Source organism: Stenella coeruleoalba, assembly GCF_951394435.1.
Source record: "Stenella coeruleoalba genome assembly, chromosome: 15".
Lineage (NCBI taxonomy): Eukaryota > Metazoa > Chordata > Mammalia > Artiodactyla > Delphinidae > Stenella > Stenella coeruleoalba.
The window spans coordinates 23,044,690-23,062,319 of record NC_137161.1 but is presented as its reverse complement, the minus strand read 5'-3'; the positions used below and the strand labels follow the sequence as shown (position 1 = coordinate 23,062,319).

Genomic DNA, 17,630 nt, shown 5'->3' with positions numbered 1-17,630 from the left:
CTCTGGTTTTTACTGTTGATTAGATGTGAGGCACCTCTGTACCTAGGGGAACTCTCCTGTGTGTGTGCGTATGTGTGTGTGTATGTGTAGGGAGCAGAGGCTATGGACGTTGAGGTGGGGCTGAGCCAGGCCAGGGCAGGTAGAACAGATGCCTAACAGAGCTGGGAGCATGTTGCTCCCGGGGGTGGTAGGGACAGAGGTGCTTTAACGCCAGTTTAAAGGAGAGATTTGACTCTTTCCTGCCAGCGCATGGGCCCCACAGAGATCTCTGGGCAGGAAGCACTGCGAACAAGGAATCCTCTGTCCACAGTCACGGAACAGCCAGGACAGAGGAGGTGGATTAGGAGTTCCCAGGAGGGGGCCTGCCAGGCTTTCCCTGACGTTTGGGCAAATGGGTGGGGAGAAGGGGAACTGAGTGTATGTGTACATGGTAGGGGGAAGGTCGCGGTCGGTTCATACATTTATTCCACAAGTTCCTTGAGCTTCTGGAGCCCTCCAAGGAGCCAGGCTCAGGGGCAGGCAGCTCTGCAGGAGTCAGAGCTGAGAAAGGTGAGACTCTAGATATTAACTACCATCAGTTTACCGGAGGAGACAGGAAATGTGAGAGATGATAGATTTTCACAGGCAGCCTGGTGCAGTGGAGTTCGTTTGGCCTGCGAGTCCAGAGCCCTGCGTTCAAGTGCGTGCGCTGACACTGACGTGCTCTGTGGCCTCGGCCTCATCGTTTCCCCTTTCTGGGCCTCAGTTTTCTTTTTTGGAGAATGGGGGTAGACACAGCAGTCTTGGTTACTTCTTAATACTCTTCTGAGCGTCCGTTAGAATAAGGTATTTCAGATCTCTGGGGGCAGCAGAATCCCGATACGTACGCATTCGCGACAGAACTGCTGTGGTTGAATTCGCAGCAATTTACACAGAATCTTGTTGCCCTCCTTACTGCCCTTTGTTCTGTGGGTGTTTTTGGAGGTGCCTCTGCAGATTCCCAGGGCTCTGGGAAGCAGTGTGTGAAGGCCATTGGGTCAGGATGATTCTTTAGAACATGCTTTGCGGACTGTCCTTTGCAGCCCAGATGACAGGGATTGTGCTGGAACACACAGGAGCAGTCATAATGCTGCCTCTGCCCTGCCCTGCCCATGGCCAGCACAGACTAAGTCTTGGTCAGAGCCTGTATAATTGGGCCTGGATTGTTCAGAAACAAATGACAAAAACTCTATTCAAAGTGGCTTTGAACTTCAAAGTGGACTTCAGTGGATCCTGGGGCAGTTCATAGAACTGAAGGATGAAGAATCAGATAGACTCCCCATCTCTCTCCCATCACGGCTTGTCTCTCCTCTCTGCCCTTATGAGGAACTGGCTGTCCACTGCCCCAGCTTAGCAACCCAAACAGAAAGAGGGAACTATTTTTCTTCTAGGATCTATATATCAACCCAAGGGAAGGACTCTGATTGGTTCAATCATTGTTGCTGGGGATAGGGACGTTCCCTATAGTGGCCCGGCCTGGGTCAATTGTCTACCTGTGTAGCAAATGGAGGAGCAGAGCTAACACCAGAAGAAGGGGGAGTGGACAGAGCCATGAGAACATACGCACATGTTAGCGGAATCTTGGGTTATAGGAGAATGAGTAGCTTATAGGCCTGCGAAGCACCATAGCTCCTCTCTTCAGTAATAGTAATACAAATATCAACAATGATAACAATAGGTAATGTTTATTGAATTACTCTCTCTATGCTGAGCATGGTCTATTGTTTTTCATGTATTATTTCATTTAATCCTCATGACAATCCTTTGGGTAGGTGCCATTACTCTCCCCATTTTATAGATGGGAAAACCGAGGCATAGCTAGTGAAGGTCACACACTGAGTAAGCGGAGAAGCTGGGGTTCAAGTCCAAGGAGTCTGTCTTCAGAGCTCACGCTCTGATCACTATGTCTACTGCCTCCCGTCAGCAGTTCAAGTGGATCCTACATCTACTTGCGTGCTGCTCCGTGACATGGAGCTCATGATCTGCAGAGACAGCCCAGGCCCAGGTTATTCTGCTCTGGGAGTAGAGAAAGTCTTCCTTATGTTGCACACAGATCCACCTCCATAGATATCCATTCATCCGTTGTGTATCTCTGTGGTAGGCTTTTCAGGAGATGTAAAGAAAACTCATCTGTGGGACTTCCCTGGTGGCACAGTGGATAAGACTCCATGCTCCCAATGTGGGGGGCCTGGGTTCGATCTCTGGTCAGGGAACTAGATCCCACATGCATGCTGCAACTAAGAATTTGCATGCCACAACTAAGGAGCCCGTGGGCTGCAACTAAGGAGCCCACGTGCTGCAACTTAAGGAGCCGGTGAGCTGCAACTAGGGACCCCGTCAGCCACAGCTAAGGAGCCCATCTGCTGCAGCTAAGACCCGGTGCAACCAAATAAATAAATAAATATTTCTTTTTTTTAAAAAGTGCAGATTATTAAAAATAAACAAGAAAGAAAGAAAGAGAGGGAGGGAGGGAGGGAGGGAGGAAGGAAGGCAGGAAGGAAGGAAGGAAGGAAGGCAGGCAGGAAGGAAGGAAGAAAGAAAGAAAGAAAGAAAGAAAAGAAAGAAAGAAAGAAAGAAAGGAAAGAAAGAAAGAAAGAAAGAAAGAAAGAAAGAAAGAAAGAAAGAAAGAAAGAAAGAAAGAAAGAAAGAAAGAAAAGAAAGAAAAGAAAGAAAGAAAGAAAGAAAGAAAGAAAGAAAACTCATCTGTGAACTTGCCTGAAGGGTCACCATAACAAATAAGTCACATTACTGAGCTCCCAAGCTGTGCCAGGCTCTGTGCTGAGCACTTAATGTTCATTGTCTCATTTAATTGCAAGAACAGCTCTGTGGAGTAGGTACTATTATTGCCCCCATTTTCCAGAGGAAACTGAGGCTCAGAGAGAAGTGACTCTCCCATGGTCAGGTGGCTAATAAATGGCAAAGCTGGCCTTTGAGTTCAGGTTTGCCTAGCTCTGAGCCTGTGCCAGAAACCACTGCAATCACCTGTGCCCCCCAGAGGGGAATAAATAAATGTGTGCAGGTGTTGGCTGTGACACAGTCAACAGTGCACATTGCCACTGGAGAGGGACAGGAAACTGATGCTCAGAGAAACGGGGGGGCAGCGTGGGGCACAGCAGTCAAAATGTGCTTCCGGGAGGAGGGGACATTTGATCTAGGCCTTGGACGGAGCTGGATTGGGACGTTTGGTTCAGGGAGGGCTCTCCAGGAGCTGCCTGGGAAAAGGCGTGGAAGGGAGAAGCAGCAGTGGTTCAGTTTGGCCAGAACTAAAGAGCTGGGGTTGGGGAGGGTGACTAGCCCATCTTTCAGGCTTCCCAGAAAGACCCCTCCTTCCATACTATTCTCTTCAGAGATGTGAAGAAGTTTGATCATCTCCAGCTGCACACAGGTGTCCAGATCCTTCACCTTTTATCCCACATAGATGGTGGACAAGGGCATCTGGGCACCAACAGGTGTCAGTCCTTCATTCCTGGTGGCGAGTGATGGGAAGAGTGCTCCCCTGTGGTCCATTGCCCAGGGGTCAGCCTTTCCTCCAGGCAACACAGGCTCAAGGAACCAGGATTGTTTCTAAGAGCCTTGGTGAGCAGTAGTATTCCCCATCCCCTCCCCAGCCAGCAGGCTGAAACATGTACCTCTGACCCACGGAGAGGCCCCCTTTCCTTCCCCCCGCCCCTTCAACACACAACAGATCTCATCTACCTTGTCAGGAGATGGATAACGCCCTCAGGGCCTGGGCTCTGTCCTGAAAGTGCCTTCAGATTTTTTCTTTAAATAACTCAGGTGGAAAATTGGGGGAAGAAGCTGTCAGCACTGGGAGCCTCCAGGTTTCATAGGATGGGAGAATGACAGGCATGTTTACTGAACTGGACTCACGGCGTGTCAGAGGCTCTATCACCCCCATTTTACAGAGGAGGAAAGTGACACAGGTACAGTTGTCACATGAAAGGTAACATCATTGTCTCTTGCAGGAGGGATGGAGGTGGGGGAGACTCAACAGGGGAACACCTCCCACCCACAACAGCCTCCTCCCTGCTCTTGCCCAGAAACTCCTCTCACAGTGGTGGCTTGGAAATGCTGACTCTGGCTCCCCTGTCTGTTCCCCAGCCTCTCCCCGACATGGATACTGACCATTTCCCCTGGTTTGCTGCCTGCCTGAGAGCTAGAGGGGCTGTCTCGGGGACAGGGGGCCAGGCTTCACAAATGTCAGACAGACAAGACGCAGATGTCCAGTATTCCTTCTGTGACCCCTCTTGTCTCTGGGATCCCTGGATTTCTCCGACCCTTCTTGGAGGGATTCCAGCATTGCTGTAGGGGGAAAAGAGGTAGAAAAGGGCAGGGGAATTTTTTCTTGCGGTGGGTGGTGTGTTCTTCATCGCCATGGCTTTTCACCTGGACTAGAATCAAAGTCCCTTATATTTTTCCTATAAGGGCTTTTCTATTCATCATCTCATCAGATTTCCCCCATAATCCTGAGAGGTAAGGCAGGGAGGATAGAATTATCCCCATTTTGCGGATGGGTTAACTGAGACTCAGAGAAGGTAAGTGACTTCTCCAAGGTCACACAGCTAATGAGTGGCAGAGCAGAGCTAGAAGATAGAAACCAGTGTCTGGAATCCTGACCTTTCTTCCTGTTGCTAATGGCTGTAAGGACAGCCCCCTTTCTGGCCCAGTCTGTGGGGGTCATGTCCCCAGTTCAAACTTTCCCAAGCTTCCTAAGGCCTGCAGAATAAAGCTTCATCACCAGTTCTGAATTTGATCATCCCCTAACCCAGCCCTGGCCTACTGCTCTTGCCAATCCTCGGCTGACATAAGAGGATGGCCTTTATCTTCTGATAAGGTGGATGAGATTAGACATTTGTTGGGGAGGATCCCTCTGTGGAATGTTGGAGGCACCTGTTTCAGCCTGCTGCCCAGGGAGCAGATGGGGAAACTGAGGCCAGGGGCAGCACAATCGTTGCATTCAGGGCAGCTACAGAGGCAAGGCTGGGAAAAGGCTTGGGCTTGGGCTGGCCTGATATAGTGGGCCCCTTTCCCAGAAAATCCACAACTTTGTTTCACTAAGTGGAACACAGTGTCCACTGAGTGTTTACATTTTGCTCCACTTCTGCCCCAGAGAAATTCTTCCAGGGGCGCCCTGGCCTTTTGGCATCTGGGCCAAACCAGGGAGGAGCCCTGTGTTCCTAGGAGCATTGGGGCTTGAAGCTCAGCACTTGCTAAGTATAAATGGGGTGCAGGCAGGAATTAGTGGTGATGGTTGCACAACTCTGTGAATACAATGTGGGCACGTTCTCTACCTCCAGACCTCCCTGGATTGGGGGCAGCAAGAAACAAAGGCGCTGAGACTGGCTTCCTGGGCTTTATGGGGGCCTGGGGCAACTGTTTTGGCCTCTAGAACTCTTTGCTGACCAAGTTAGTTTCCCCATTTGTAAGTTGGGGACTAAGACTCAGACTAGGAAAGTAATTGGCGTCAGTTGCTGGCCCTGGATGCAAAGGGGGTGGGGCAGCTAGCCGTGGAGTTGGGGGCAGCATTATAAAACTAGAAGAGCAGACACTGCTTTCTTCACATGTGTGTCTCACATATGAAGAAAGGTCTCAGGAAAGGTCTGAACGAATGACCTGGGCAGGTCCCTTTCCCTCTCCAGGCCTCAGTTTCCCCCTTGGGATCCACTCTCCACAGTCCTTTGTATTCCTGCTTTTCTATGATCAGTGAGTTGAGATACATGGTTGCCAAGTTTTCCTGGGGGTCAGTTGCCTCATTTGTCAAACAGGGATGACAAAATCAGCCAATCCTACCCATCTCAAGGGTTACTGCTGCAAGGATCAGAGAAGTGACTATGTTGCTTTGGGCCATGTCAGGCTTTGGCAAATGGGGAGTTGCTTTAGCAAGGTGACATGCTCCCACGGGGCAGTGGAATGAGCTGGAGCTCCAGACTCAGACAGACTTGGGTGTAGTCTGTCCCTGCTCCACCACCTATGGTGTGAATTTGAATATTTCATTTCTCAATGCCTCAGTTTTACCATCTGTAAAATGGACACAATAATAATTCTTGCCTCAGAGGTTATGGAGGCCAAATGAGAGAAGGCAGGCAACCTGCCTTTGACAGATTCAAGTGTTTAATAACTGATAGATTTTGCTATCAGTTTTTGGTGGCCATAATGATGATGATCACTGACCTTTAGAGACTGGGATTCTCTGGGGGCCAGCGGGGCTAGTGGTGGCAATGTTATTGTTATGAATAATCTCTTATATCTCTTTGACACTTTACAAAGCATGTTCACACGCATCACTGTATGTGACTTTCAGAGCATTCCTTAAGAAGGCGTTACCATCTCCATTTTATTTATTTAAAATTTTATTTAGTTTTGGCTGCGTTGGGTCTTCGTTGATGCGTGCGGGCTTTCTCTAGTTGTGGCGAGCAGGGGCTTCTCATTGTGGTGGCTTCTCTTGTTACAGAGCACGGGCTCTAGGCGCGCGGGCTTCAGTAGTTGTGGCTTGCGGGCTCCAGAGCGCAGGCTCAGTAGTTGTGGAGCACGGGCTTAGCTGCTCCGCGGCATGTGGGATCTTCCCAGACCAGGGCTCGAACCTGTGTCCCCTGCATTGGCAGGCGGATTCTTTAACCACTGTGCCACCAGGGAAGTCCCCCATCTCCATTTTATAAGTGCAGTCGTGAGTTTTAGGAGAAGTGGCGTGCCCCTGATTTTAGCTCAGGTCTTCATGCTTTGGGAGCTCGACTCCTGGCCAAATGTGTTACGGGGGTCAGCTCTGGGTCTGGCAGCACCGACAGGGAAGTGGGGGACGATTGTTACTGACCCTCATTTTTACCGCATAAGTTTTGGAGAGTGAGGGAGCAAGTGACTGAGTTAAATGACAGAGTGGCTGGCTTGGTGGCCTTGCCAAGTCACAGAAACACACACACAGGTCTTTTATGTTGGCTGCGCCGCGCAGCATGCGGGATCTTAGTTCTCCAACCAAGGATCGAACCTGCGCCCCCTGCAGTGGAAGTGCAGAGTCTTAACCACTGGACCGCCAGGGAAGTTACCCGCACCCCCGCCACAGGTCTTTAAGTCCATACATTCAGGGTGATTGGGGGCAACCTGTCTCTCACTTTGGGGCCCAGGATTTCTGAAGCTGTGGGCCAACAGTGTCCCTGCTTGTTCAATGCAGCCTGCCTGGATCCTGAGCCTCTTCCGTTTCTCGCTTCTGTTTCCGGCTCCCCACCCCACCCCCAGGGCTGGGGCCTAGAAGTAGATTCTGCTTCCAGTCAATCCGCCACTGAGTCTTGATTTAGTCAACCAGTGTGCACTGAGTTCCTGCCCTACGCCAGGCACTGCCCAATGTGCTAGGACACAGAGGCAAACAGAGCAGGTATACACAGGATCCGTTTTGAACGGCAGAACTTCGTAGCAGTCTCTGGCAGTTTCCAAGCAGTGGCGAGGAAGGTGTCTCTCGGCTGCCCCGTGGGATGCATGATTTTGAATTTGGGAAAATGTGCTGTGGGAGGAAGTAGGTTCTGGAAGCCCTGGGCTGAGGGGGGTCCCTCTCTGCCATGGCCTTGCTGTGTGACCTTGGTCTGGTCCCTGCCTCTTTCTGGGCCTCCTCCTCCCTGTCTACCAAGGGAGGGGATTGGTTGAGATACAAGAACAGTCTCTGACGTTTGTAGGGCACCTGCCTGGCCCATGTGTCCCATGCTTACAAAAGCCCAGACTGATGCCAGGGTCCCTTCCTGCCAAGCGGTTGGCTTCTGAGTCTTGCAGGCCTTGGGAGTGGTCTCTGAACTGGGTTCTGAGCCCTTGGGAAAAGTTGATAGAATCATCAGCCCCTCAAATAGTCTGGCCTGTGGGCCCCGTGTCCCCGGCTGGCACTAGTGCTGACAGAACAGATTCCGGCAAGGCAGCCCCTGACACAGAAGCCCTGTCCAGCAGGGGCCCTGCATACTGGTGGGTTTAACCTCTTATGCTTTCCTTTGGGCAGGAGGTGGTGAGAGGTGGGGTGGAGGTGGGGTGAGAGCAAAACTTAAAGGCTCCCTGAAACATGGAGTTGACCTAGCACCTCCAAGGGAAGGGTGGCAAGATTGGAGACTGAGAGGGCAGGTTTTCCCAAGTCCACACCGAGTGTCAGTGCTGCAGAGCTACCTAGGAACGCCGATCTCCTGCCCCCCTCCTCCAACAGTCACATCTTGTGCTCAGCTATTTCCTGGGTCTTGGTTACTGAGGTTGGGGGAGAGCAAGGGGTAGAGCATGTGTGTCCCCAACAGAGCAGAGAGGGTGGGACTTCATCCTGGTGGCTGTGGTTGGGAGGGGAGAAGTGTTTGTGTGTCATTTTTGTCACATTTCCCTGCCTCCTGTCATGTCTCCCAGATAAGTTCCTGGGTCTCTTGCCCTGGTGGCACTGACAGCTGACACATTGAGAGTCCAGAGGGGGAGGGGAAGCAGAGGGCAGGCCCTTGTTTGGCCACAGGAGGCCTGGCAAGTCCCAGCTGTGCCTGATTCCGGGTGACGGAGCAGTTCAGCACTGAGCGCCCACCCTGGCCCTGGGGCAGTGCCTGTGTGGCCTGGCTGGCAGGCCAAGAGGCCTCTGTGTCCTCCCTGCCGCTTAGCTCCTGGTGTCTGCAGCCTAGTCACACCCCTGTAGCTCTGGGTTCTGCCCCTTGGCCTGGGCACAGGCACTGGTTTGGCAGGTTTTGCTGCACCCATGAACAGTGGGAGGATTGCAAGCTGGAGCAGGGCCGCCGGAGGAAGCAGTGCTGCCCTGTCCTTGCCTCCCTCCCCACCCACCTCTGCCCCCTTTGCCATCTTTCTCAAGGGAGGCTGCACGGGGAACTGGAAAGCAGAAGCTGCTCAGACTCCTAGTTCTTTTTTTTTTTAATTTATTCATTTATTTATTTATTTTTGGCTGCGTTTGGTCTTTGTTGCTGCACGTGGGCTTTTCTCTAGTTGCGGTGAGCGGGGGCTACTCTTCGTTGCGGTGCGCGGGCTTCTCATTGTGGTGGCTTCTCTTGTTGCAGAGCACAGGCTCTAGGCGCACGGGCTTCAGTAGTTGTGGCTTGTGGGCTCTAGAACTCAGGCTCAGTAGCTGTGGCACGTGGGCTTAGTTGCTCCGCGGCATGTGGGATCTTTTCGGACCAGAGCTCGAACCCGTGTCCGCTGCATTGGCAGGCGGATTCTCAACCACTGTGCCACCAGGGAAGCCCTAGACTCCTAGTTCTGACTCTATCACTTACTCAGCATGTCACATCTCTTCCCCTTCTTGGACCTTAATGTCTTCAACTGTACAACAGAGTTTTCAGCTCAGTAATCCTCAAACAGCCACATACTATGATTCCATTTCAAGCTCTGCCATGTTCTTTCCATCCTTAAGCAGGTCATAGCACACTGAGTGCCTCAGGTCCTGAGTGGGTAGAATGAGGGCCACAACCCTTGTCTGTTTCCTGGGGAAGGTGATAGGATCAGCCAGCATCCTAGCAAGTAGCCCGTCTCCATCTATAGTCTGGCCTGCCCTTATCTGGCTCAAGCAGAGGGAGAGAGTGTACCTAGACTGGGGGCTTACTCCAGGGCACCCACCACCCCGCCATCCTGAGCCCATAATTGCCTGGGAACCAGGCTTTCAGAGCTTCTCCATGAAGAGGTTGGGGGAGAACCTAGGGGGAAGGCCTTCGCACTTGCGGCCTCCTCTTCCTCCTGACTTTTACATCAACTGGGGGTCCAGTTCAGGGGGAAGAGAGAAGGCAGGAAAAGTCCACCACTGCTGCAGCCCCGCTCTGTGACACTGGGTACATTGCATCCTCTCGCTGGTCCACATCTATACAGATCATTATACCCTCAGAAAATTCAAATTATGACAATGTATAGGTCAGGAGAAGGAATAGGAGTTAAAGAGGACATTTCCAGCCTGGGAAGGGAGGAGAGAGAGAGAAGGAAAAGAGGATTAACATTTACAGTGCCAGTTACTTTGCATACATTACATACTATATCTATATTCTCAAGTCTCCTTTCCAAGTGGCAGGCAGAGTGGTCTTCGTAAAATACACATCAGACCATGTCACTCAGTGTCTTTCCTCTGCTCCCAGAATAAACTCTGAAATCCTTACCATGGCTACAGGGCCCTGAATGAGCCTGTCTCTGCTTCCCCCTCTCCAGTCGTGTATCTCCTCATTGGTCATTTATTTCTTCCGTTGATTTAACAAATTTTTCCCCACCTCAGGACCTTTACATGTGCTGTTCTTTCTGCTTTGAATTCTCTTTCCCTGGCTCTTTGCAGTCTAGGATCCTTCTTATCCTTTACAACTCAGCTTAGTTAGACACCTTCCTTGCCGGCCCCACCGCACTGCTCTCTACCTCCGCCTCGATTCCTCACAACGCTTACCACAATTTGTAACCATTTGTCTTTTATTTTTAACAGCACGTTCGCTCCACATTGCATGGCACCTAGTAGATATTCAGTAGGTATTTGTTGGATGAATGAATGAATGAGTTGTAGGGAAATGAGATGCTAGTTAAGTGCCTGGCTCAGGGCATGGCTCTTAGTAGGTGCTCAGTAAATGGCAGCTTTTCGTGACAACCAACATGGCTGGGATGGTAAATACCAGTTTATTGTGGCTAGAGCACGCATGCATGGGGCCAGGGGATGCAGTGGGAAATTAAGGTTGAAAAGGTGAGCTGGGGGCCTTCTCTGGCTCTCCAGTGGTTAAGACTCTGTGCTTCCAATGTAGGGGGCACGGGTTCGATCCCTGGTCGGGGAACTAAGATCCCACGTGCCACTCAGCATGGCCAAAAAAAAGAAAAGATGAGTTGGTACCAGATCCTGGTGATTCCTTGATGCTAGGCCAAAGAGTTTGGACTTCCTGAAAGACATTGCTGGGAGTCACAGCTGGGCCATTTCTGGGAACTGTAGAGCTCTACTTCTGAGCTGGGGGCTCAGACTCTTAATACTTGAAGAGGTCGTGCTGTGTGGTTGGAGGAAAGTAGGGTTGGAGGCAACCCCAGAGGAACAGGCTGGGCCCTCTCCGGAGGCTCTCTGAGGCAGGCTATTCCCAAAGCCCAGAAAGAAAGAGCACTGCCGGGAACAAGCTGTGTTTTCTGATACCACGTTGCCACTACACTGTTCCCGGGGTCGCAGAGGACTGGGGCCACCTAAGAGTCTGATGCTTGGACTGCTATTCTGGCTCATCGCCTTAACAACCATGTGACTTCTGCCAGCTTCATTCACATCTCTGATCCCATTTCTTCAGCCGTAAACAGGCTGCGTTAAGTACCTGCCTCATAGGGTCTTGGAGAGGATAAATGAAATGGTGCTTAGCAGAGAGCTAAAGGTGAGCTGTTATCTCCATCCAACAGTGGGGGCTTCAGAAAGGGCATTCCAGGCAAAGGGAACCACAAGTGCAAACAAAAAAATGCACAGGCATGAAACAGGAGGGTGCTTTGGAGTGGTGGGAGTTTGCCGCGCACGCTGGGGATGGCAAGAAAAGAAAAGTGGACCACAGGCTGGCCCAGGTCCTGCAGCGCATGTGTACTGGGCCAGGAGCTGGAACTTGTCTGGAGGGTGATGAGGGCCACTGCAGGGTGTTATATTGGGAATGGTGTGATGTGATTTCTGGTGGCGGGAGGATGGGTTGGAAGGGCAAGGCTGAGGCCTGGAGGCCAGTGGGCAGGCTGTTGGCGTGGCCCTCACCACTGTTGGCAAGCAGCAGTGGTGGGAAGTGATGGGCCTAAACTTGGGCATGTGGAAGGACAAGAGGGAACAGATGAGAGATTGGGTGACAAGGGTGAGAGGATGCAGCACAGGGCCTGATGGGTATGGGGCTGGGTGGGGAGAGCAGCCGTGTCCTGGATGGTGGCAGGCTTTCTTTCTTTCTTTTCTTTTTTTTTTTTGTGGGATCTTAGTTCCCCGACCAGGGATTGAACCTGCACCTTCGGCAGTGAAAACACAGAATCCTAACCACTGGACCACCAGGGAATTCCCTTTTCTATCTTTTTTTCCTCTTTTTTTTTAGGGTTTCTTGCTAGGTGCCTGAGGGATCGTAGAGCTGAAAGCACGACCAGTGCATGTGGGTTTGGATGTCAATAGTTTGGCTTTTCTGGGAATTGAGAAGCTTCCTAAAAAACCTTTTTTTTTTGTTTTGACTCTCGGTGTGGAAAATCTTTCTAAAATCTGAATAATTGATTCCTCCCTGAGTGACAAGAGAGCCTTCTGTGGGGATGCTGCGCACACCTCGTCCCTGCTGGGCTAGGGACTGGGCAAGGGAAGGGGTGCTGGCTTGGCCTGTAGGTGGCCAAAGCTGGGGGTTTTATCTGGAAGTGGTTTTTCAGCATCCATCAGTTTTCTTGTGATTTTCTTCCTTCTTCTCAAAGTGTGTACAAAGAGGTAATTCCGGGGAGTGGAATGATTTATGTATTCCAAGGCTCTGGACCGGGGGCCAGGCAAATTTTCAAAAGTGGTATAAGGGGGACTTCCCTGGCGGTCCAGTGGTTAGGACTCTGCACTTCCACTGCAGGGGGCACGGGTTCAATCCCTGGTCAGGGAACTAAGATTTCGCAAGCCGTGCGGTGTGGCCAAAACAAAACTAAAAAATAAAACCCCAAAGTGGTGTAAGGTAAGCTCCTGCCTATGCCCTGCCCTCAGTAATTTTTCTGGTGAGTGTGGACTGGGCGCTGTCATTCCAAAGAACCATAGGTCTTAGATTTTACACTTTACAGATGGAGGAAATGAGGCCCCAAGGGGAAGCGGATGAGACTTGCTCAGGTCCAGTTGTGAATGAATGCCGGAGCTGGGCCTGGACCAGGCGCCACCCTTCCAGCTCCAGGCTCTCCTGTGGCTCCGCAGCTGGCACGGCCTCTCAGAGGAGTATGGGGCTGATGAGCTGAGGAACATCCACACAGGGCCCCAGCCCAACTCAGGGGCACGCACCTGGTGAGAGAGGACCCCCGCAGACAGGGCAGGACTCAGCTATTGTCCTAAGTCCCCAACTAAGAGGCCCATCCCTACTCCTCCTCCTGATCTGAGATGGGTCCAGAGGCCTGGCTGGAGGTCGGAGGCTAAAACCAGAAGGATTGGGTTGGTTCCCTCCTTATGAGAAAAGGAACAGAGAGCCCAGTCTGAATGGGGTGGAATACAGTCTGCATCCTACTTCAGCTGATTGCTGTGCTGAGCAGAGGCCTTTGTCTGCGTTGCCAGGGGAACCAAAGCTTCCGCCTCCTTCCGGGGCTGTGATTGGCTCCTGGTAGAGCTTGAGCTTTGGTGAATGGAGGGGCTTCCCTCCTGCCTACGTCTTCCATGGAGGTGAGAGACTAGAGCGAGGCTGCGGTCCCCATGGAAGCACCGCATAGGTTTTTGTGCTCTGCTCCTTCAGGTCTAGCGGCGATGGGTCCCCTTGTTCGTTCACTCTTTCATTTATCCCAGGCAGCATCCGCTCCGGGCCCTTCATTCTTCCAGGTCTAGGAAAACTAACCTATGAGTCAGAGGACCTGGCAGAGCCACAGACTCACTCTTGGCCTTGGGCGGTTCCCTTCGCCTCCCTGGGCCTCAGTTTCCCTACTGTATGTAAAAACAAAGGCATTGGGCGAAACTCTCCGGTCCTTCCAGCTCCAACTTCCCTGACCACACAGCTCATACCTTCTCCTCTTTGACTTCCCATCCTCCCGTCTGGCCTCTTGTTGAGCTCTGATCATGTTCTTTTTTGTAGGTGCCCATGCAAGATACAGGGCAGAATAGGGAGTTGCAACCAGCTCTTAGCATTGTTTTTTTTTTTTTTTCCCCTAGGAAAATTTTGTTCTCTGAAGCCTCTCCCAGAAGCCCCAAATCCTGCAGTGCCTCTTGTCTCATCCCTTTCACTTGGACCCCAGGCTCGGGGTAATATGCCAAGGAGTAGCTAACGATGGATGCCCATCTCTGCTCAGGGTGGGGCGGAGCATCAGGCAGGGCAGAGCGGGCTGGGGCAGGTGGGGATGGTTGGAAGAACCCTGGGGCTCAGCAGTCCTGGGTTCCAGGCCTAACTCAGCTACATGCTGGCTGGGTGACGTCGGTCGGGTTGCTCAGCTTCAGTTTCTGCATCTGGGACACAGGAGTGGTAATGCCACCCTTGGGGTTTTGCAAAGGTTGAACGTGATGACACGCCTGCCCTACAGGAGGCACCGAGTCCCCTTCCCTGGTCTCTCCCCTAAAAAAGGTAGGGAGCTGGGGAAAGTCCAGACCGAGGAGGGCTGGGGGTGGCAGGGCCTGTGGTGCCACGTGGCAGGCTGTAGCCGCTGGTCTTTCCTGGCAGCGCCAAAAAGCAGGGAGCAAAGCGTTGCCTTGGGCGGCTGATGTCTGAGTGGGGGAGGCCGCGTGTCAGAGCTAATGTTTGAATAACACTTTCAAGATCCTCCAGGGACCTCAGATAAGGATTTTTCAGATGAGCTGAAAATGGAGCAAAGTAATAAGTCTGAGCTCACTGGCAGGAAAGGGGGCAGCCTAATTGGTACTGGCCTTGTCTCGCCCAGCCATGCTCATTACCACAGGCTGACTGGGAGAGTGGCCCCTGCATCTGGACTGTGGGCTACAGTAAGGAAGGTCAGTTTTCTCAGAACGAGGGCGTAATGGGTGACTCGGCCCCGCTTCTTGTTGACTCACTAGATTGATGGTCAGAGGTGGCTTCTTAGGTCATTGGTCTTCAGAGGCTGGTTCAGCGTTTAGCTCTATGACCCAGCCTCGCGCCACCACTGGGCTGTGGGAGCTGCCGCCTGGGCCGGGCCGCTGCCTGCCCTGGGTGTGGTGGGAGGCTGGGATGGGACAGTGAAGTGGGATGTGCGCGCTGCTGGGGGCCCTTCCCTCCTCTGCTCAGGTCTGCCGGGCTCTGTGATGAGGTGGGTGGACAGAGGAAGGGGCTTCTCAGGCAAAGAAAGCAGGCTGGTGGTGTGACTCTGGGCATGCTGGGTGTCCGCTTACACCAAGGAGGCACAGCATCTACGGCATGGGTCTCAAAGAGGCTGAGGAAAGGCCCAAGAAGTGAGTGTGTGTGTGTGTGTGTGTGTGTGTGTGTGTGTGTGTGCAAGTGCACCCGTGTATGTGCCTGTGTAGAATGTGGTCCCCACGGAAACAGGTGGCAGAATTGGTGTGTGGTTGTGGACCAGGAGTGCCTTGTCCTGAAGACAAAGAAACTCCTGACCGGGCTCTTCTACCTGAAGCCTCCTCTGCTTTGCTGGGCCTGGGCTGGGAGTGGATGGCCGTGGGGCAGAGCATCGCTGCTTCTCCTGGGTGCCTGGTTTCCACTGGAGGTCCTGCTCCTGGGACACTGGCCACTCTGAGACTCCTCAGTGGGGAACGTGTGCGGGTGGATGACTGATTCTTCCTGGTGCCTGGGTTGCCTTGTGAATGCTGTTGGGGACATAGGGACGAGCATCTGGTCACCAGCGCCTCCCAGGTGCCTCCCGGGGATCCCCACTTCCTTCTCTTCCCTCATCTCCGTGACACCACGCCCTTCTTTCCAGCTTCCCCACTACCTCCCTGGCCGGCTCGAATTTGCCTGTTCCCCCTCCTCTCCTTGACTGCTCAGTGTGTGGCGTCCTCAGGGCTCCATTGCAGTTTTTTGTTTTTTAATAATCCCTTTTTTAAAAAAAAATGAGCAAAGTAATAACAGTACAGAGATTTTGGAAAACAGGAAGAGGAAAAAAATGACTCCTGAGTGTTGCTGAGAGTTTGGTTTCCTTCCAGCTCTTTTTTTACACAGTCATCGTCCTCCCCAGTTCATCTTCAGGGCTGTCCTGTGGTTTTCACTTAACGGTGGATGCGAAACCGCCTTCGGTGTCATTACAGAGGATTCCGTTAAATACGTGATCCATTCACCCCTTTTCCTGTTGATGGATAGTCAGGTTGTTTCCAGTTTGTTCTCTTGTAAATAACATGGCAATGAATATTGCCTAAAAGTGTTTTTTCTTCATTTCAGATGATGTCTCTGAGGGTGGGGACCCAGAAGGGGAATTCTGGGTCAAAGGCTGTGGGTGCCTTTCAGGCGCTCAGTAAATCTTGCCCAACTGCTGTGCCACTTTACAGCCCCAGCGTTCAGGGTGATGGAACAGGAATCGCTTTGGATTCCTTTCAGGTCTGCAGAACCTGTTCCTGGTGTCCAGCCCCTCATTCACTCTACGATGGGGGCAGAATAGGGCTGTGGAGTGAGGCTGCCTAGGTTCAGACCATGCTCCCCGCTTGACCTGCTTGACTCTGTTTCCTCGGCTGTAAAATGGGCATGATGGGAGTGACCGCCTCGCAAGGTCATCGTGGGGCCTTTTCAATCCGTGTAAAGTGTGGAAGCACACAGCCTGGCACTTGATAGATGCTGAGCCATGGTGACAGTGGCTCAGAGAGAGGAAGCTACCTAGTGACTCAGACTGAGCTGAGGCCAGCACTCAGCCTTCTGCTTTCCGGGAAGTCTCTTTCCCTGAAGCCACCCTACCCCTGCAGATGGTCTGCCTTACGGGGATGTGTCCCTTTGTTGGAGAATGTGGTCGAGGGGCTGAGTCCGAGCGAAGCTGTAAGGTAGTGTCTCCCTTTCCTCCCAGAACCATCCGTTTTTCTGGAGTGCTGTTTCCACCAAAGGTGTCTCTCTGGCCTATTCCCTAGAGATGACTCAGGGTATGTTCTGGCCCTAGGAATCTCCCTGGCTGGCCCTTGAGGAGAAAATTTCATGGAGGGTTTCAATCCTGGAGGGAAAAGTGGGCTCCAAGGCTATATTAATTTTCTTTTTTTTTTTTTTAAGGTTTTTTTTTTTTGATGTGGACCATTTTTACAGTCTTTATTGAATTTGTTACAATATTGCTTCTGTTTTATGTTTTGGTTTTTTGGCCACAAGGCGTGTGGGATCTTAGCTCCCCGACCAGGGGTCCAACCCACATGCCCTGCATTGGAAGGCAAAGTCTTGCCCATTGGACCGCCAGGGAAGTCCCAAGGCTGTATTAATTTTCTATTGCTGTTGTAACAAATTGCCAGGGAAGTAGTGGCTTAAAACAACCTGAATTTATTACCTTATAGTTCTGGAGGTCAGAAGTCTGAAAGTGGACCTTATGGGGCTAAAATCAAGGTGTCGACAGGGTTGTGTTCTTTGTAGAGGCTCCAGGGGTGAATCCGTACCTTGCCCTTTCCAGCTTCTAGAGGCCACCCACATTCCTTGGCTTGTGGCCCCCTCCTAGTAATGGCATCATTCCAACCTCTGCTTCCATTGTCACACCTCCTTCTCTGACACTCACTCCATCGCTTCCCTCTTTTACTTATAAGGACCCTGTGGTTGCATTGGACCCACTTGGATAATCCAGGATAATCTACCCATCCCCAAATTATTAACCTAATCACATGTACAAAGTCCCTTCTGCTACGTGAAGTAATATAGTCACAGATTCTAGGGATTAAGATGTGGTCATCATTGCGGGGGCCATTATTCTGCCTACCACAGTGGCCAATTCTGGAGGCATCTCTGGATTAGTGGACCCCCAGGTACTGCTGGAATTGTACCACCAACCTCCACGATGGAGGAAAGGTCAGGGGAACCCAGATCTAATTATGGTGCAGTTGGGGAGGGGCCTAAGAGACCGTATCACCAGGTTCTCTGTGGTGGAGGCCCCTGAGGGGAGGCAGTGTACCCTGCTGCAAT

General features: G+C 51.9%; 1 protein-coding gene across 18 annotated transcripts in view; it reads left to right on the top strand.

The window, feature by feature from the left end:
- Nucleotides 1-17,630, top strand: part of EPB41L1 (erythrocyte membrane protein band 4.1 like 1) — a 126,672-nt gene that overhangs the window by 18,341 nt on the left and 90,701 nt on the right. The window lies entirely within an intron of this gene.